General features: G+C 49.3%; 1 pseudogene; it reads left to right on the forward strand.

Moving 5' to 3' along the window:
• The first annotated feature begins 779 nt into the window (after positions 1–779).
• On the forward strand, positions 780–1968 carry LOC121466200 (annotated as a pseudogene).
• The last annotated feature ends 2493 nt before the right edge of the window (positions 1969–4461 follow it).

Here is a 4461-nt window from a genome sequence, read left to right on the forward strand (position 1 = left end):
GGAGACTTTCTCTTTCTCACAGCCTAGCAGTTTGCCTTCTGGTATCTGTGATGCAGGGTGACTGAGATCTCTCAGTGGAACCCATATGCTCCCAAATCAGCTGCAGCCTGCCCGACACTGGGCCGGGTTTCTGGGTTGGTTTTCTATCTAGAAGACACTAGGAGAAACTAGTGCTAAAGGGACATAATATCCTTCCTCTAATTTACTTTTTAATGGTTTCGTTTACTTTTATGTGTATGAGTGTGTGCCTGCATGCATGTCTGTGTACCACATGACTGCAGTACCCATGGAGGCCAGAAGAGAGCATCATATCTCCTGGAACTGGACCTAAGGACAGCCGCCATGTAGGTCCTCTGCAGGAGCAATAAACACTTGCTGTGGAATATTAGTTTGAGATGTGTTACATTTGTTTATGCTGTGGAATATTTGTTTAATGATGCAAATATACGCAATGTTCTTTTATGTTTCATTTAATTCTGTAAAGCTGTGTTAACTTTGTCTGCCTAAAACACCTGATTGGTCTAATAAAGATCTGAATAACTAGGCAGGAGAGAGAAATAGGAGGGGCTGGTGGGCAGAGAGAATAAATAGGAGGAGAAATCTAGCTTCAAGAGAAGGAGGAGGATAGTCTTCAGCGCTTTAGGCTCGCTCGGCTGCGGGGCCGGCGCCAGCGGGCGTCCTCCCTCTCTGCCCGGGGGACCCTGGTTCTCCCTCTGTCAGGCCCGCGACAGACAGCAGTCGCCCAGCATCAGGCATGTGTAGAGATTGCAACCGCTCCATTTTGCAGTACGGAAGTGACAGTGCAACACCTTGCCCTGGAAACCTTCCGGAATAATGTCACGCCTGTTTTTATTTGGGGAAAGGGGACCCCCAAATAAGATCGAGCAAGAGTTAAAAGGTCAAGCTGGTATTTCCTAACGTGCCATGTCCAGGCCATCTCTCATCGCATTTACTTCAGCCACAGACTCCAGTGACCTCTGGAAGGATGGGCAGCAGCAGCCACAGCCGGAGAAGCCAGAGCCTGTCCTGGATGGGGCTGCAGCCCGGGCCTTCTACGAGGCTCTAATCGCGGACAACAGTACTTCACCTAAGCCCCAGAGAGCTGACCCTATCAGGGAAAGAAAGAGGAAGAGAAGGAGAATAACGAGGGATGCTGCGGCAGGAGCCTCGGGGCAAGGAAGACCACTTGAGGATGAAACAAGATGACCCCGTGGATCTTGCTGGCAGCCCAGAATGGGGATGTGACAGAACTTCGAAGGCTGCTGGAACCCCGAGAGGCAGGGGGAGCCGGAGGGAACATCAATGCCCTCGATGCCTTCTGGTAGACTCCCTTGATGTGCGCTGCCAGGGCAGGCCAGGGGGCAGCTGTGCGCTATCTCCTGGGCCGAGGGGCCACCTGGGTAGGGGTCTGTGAGCAGGGAGGCAGAGACGCTGCTCAGCTGGCTGAAGAAGCAGGCTTCCCTGACGTAGCCCGCATGGTCAGAGAGAGTCCTGGGGAGACGAGGAGCCCTGAGAACCAGAACCGGCCTCCCCCGACCTCCCGGTTCTGTGAGGACTGTGGTGCCCATTTTGAAGACTCCAACCACCATACATCTACTGCCCACCTGCTGTCCCTGTCCAGGAGCCCCCCAGCCCTCCAGCCTTCCCCTTGGGGTGCCCACCTCCAGTCCTGGCTTCAGGCTGCTGCTGAGGGGTGGCTGGGAGCCAGGAATGGGGCTAGGGCCCCGCGGGGAAGGCCGTGCCAACCCCATTCCCACTGTCCTCAAGAGGGACCAAGAAGGACTAGGGTACAGATCTGCACCCCTGCCCCGAGTCACGCACTTGCCAGCGTGGGATACCCGGGCTGTGTCTGGGAGAGAGAGGGTGCCTCGAGTTGCCACACTGAGTCAGAGGGAGAACAGAAAGAGAGAGGAGAAGGACAGAGCCTGGGAGCGAGATCTGAGACTGTACATAAACCTTGAGTTCTGACCAGGCGGGCTGGCCTTTAATTTGCTGGACTTGGGCCCCTGGCCTGGGTATTGGACTTTTACTTCCTGGGATCCGCCCAGATGCCAGACCCTCGGGACCTGGCTCTTGGCCTCTGCTTATAGAGAGAATGACTGAGAGTTGGGAGATAAATAAACTTCCTTCATTGTGAAAAAAGAGAGAGAGAAGAAGGGGGCTCAAGAAAAGGAGGAGAGAAGGATGCCAGGGGCTAGCCACCCAGCTACCCAGCCAGCCACAGAGTAAGAAGAAAGCTAGTGGAGGAGCCTGCATAGGGCTAAACTAGGCCCACTGAATGTGGGGGACAGTTGTGAGGCTTGGGCAGTCTGTGGGGCCACTGGCAGTGGGACCAGGATTTATTCCTATTGCTTGAACTGTCATCTCGGAACACATTCTCTTTGGAGGGATACCATACTCAGTCTAGATAAGTCGGGAGGGTCTTGGTCTTGTCTGGAAGTGAAGTGTCAGACTTTGTTGACTCCCCCATGGGAAGCCTTACCATCTCTGAGGAATGGATGGGGGTGAGGGAGGGAAAAAGGTGGGGAGGGAGGAGGGAAGGGAGTGGGAAGAGGAATGGCTATGAAAATGAGAAAAGATTGTATTTTAAAAATGCTTAATAAAAAAATAAAATGAAAAAAAAGATGCATAGAATAAAGAAAGGTAAAAAGTTCAGAGGCAAAATGTAGTTAAAGAGAAACAGGATAATTTAAGTTAGAAACGCTGGCCAGAAACAAGCCAAGCTAAGGCCAGGCATTTATAAGTAAGATTAAATATCCCTTTATTTATTTGGGAGCTGGGTGGTGGGCCCCAAAAGAATTAAAAAACAAAAAACTACAAACACTCCTAGCCGCTAAGCCATTTCTCTAACATTTAATGTCTTATGAGGCTCCATTGTCTCATCCTACATATGACTGGGAGAAATTAAAGCGGAGATTCATATTAATCTTGTGAGTGGGCGCTCAGAAGAATAATAGAAACCAGAGAAGCCACTGGAGATTGGGGCAGGAGAGGAAGGGCTAAGGGAGCTAAGCATGGAGCAGTTGCCAGCATAACAACAGAGTAAGTTAGTGGGGGACATTCTTCACGGGGATTTTAGAGAGTCGAAATTGTCCTGGATGCAGACACATCTCCTATGCACATCTCCTGTGGTCTAAGGAGAGCAGACAATCACTCAGAGACAATGGGAGATGGAGAACTGTAAGTTCAAAATAAATAAATAAAAAGGTAGACAGGGCTGGAGATGGACCTCCCTAGAGCATGCACAAAGCCCAGGGTTCTATCCTCAGTACTGCATAAACCTGGTAGCTCATACATGTAACCCCAAAACTTGAGGAGGGAGGCAAAATTATTAGATATTGAAGACCAACCTCAGCTACACAGTAAGTTTGAGACTAGCTTGGGCTGGAGAAACTGCCCCCCCCCCCATATATAAAACAGTACACTGTGCAGATGGGAAGGGGACCAAGGAGAAATGGAGAAAAGGATGACAGAGGGAGCCTAAAGAAGCTGTGGGAAGTAAAGGATGTTTGCTAAGTATATGCAAGGATTTCACGAGCTTGCAAATATGTCAAATACTTAAATAGGTTTTAAATGCGTGAATATTCAGCATCCTAGGGGATGCAAATGTGCAGCCAGTCTTGAGAACCACTTGCTACTCAATGCTTTTACATCTGCGTTCTCCAAACTTGTTTGCACATTTTTTTAAAAATGTTCAACTGGGGTCCTTAAAACATCTGAATTCACTAAGCTTCCCACGGGCATTACCCATAAAGGATGGGCAAGGAATGCGCACCATTGGCTCTTCTGTTTCTGCCTACCCACATCCAAGGCACAGTGACTTTTTGATTAAGCTTCATCTCCTAAGTGCCAAAGTGCAAAGAACAAACCTGCGACCAGTTAGCCCAGAGCTACCGTACTGTAAGAACGCACACTTGTGCAGATTGAAGCAACCCAGCTTATGACAGCTTGTCAGAGTAGCTCCAGAAAACCAACCCACTGCCATGTGCTACCACACAGGAGGGCAATGACAGGGCAGGGATGCAGGAGAAGTGAACTGCTTTACAGATGATGGCACAGTTCTCACTGGTGCATAGCGAGCTTGATGCTGCTTCATGTGCTCGCCGGCAAGAGCAACTAACGCTGCAAGGTTCCCAGCCTTTGTCCTGACCTGGCTGGTTCTGAGCGGACGACTTTACCGGGAACCATCTTGAACAACCAAAAATACTCCCTTAATTTCTAGCCCATGTGAGAACTTGTAAATCACTTTTATTGCCAGTCTTTCTTCTCCAAATCTGTATGATCTCTGTGCTTTGAAGTTAAAGAAAAATTTATTCTGTGAAAGCAGAACTCTGCAGATAATTTTTTGAAAAAGCAATAAAAAAAAGCAACTGACTAAGCACTCCACGTGTGCCGTGCACTGTTCTAATGTGTTAATTCATAGAGCCCAGACCAACAGTTTGGCAGTTCTTCCGATTAACA

This window comes from Microtus oregoni, unplaced genomic scaffold (assembly GCF_018167655.1).
Source record: "Microtus oregoni isolate MIOR12 unplaced genomic scaffold, Mior012 000032F_ref0000030, whole genome shotgun sequence".
NCBI lineage: Eukaryota > Metazoa > Chordata > Mammalia > Rodentia > Cricetidae > Microtus > Microtus oregoni.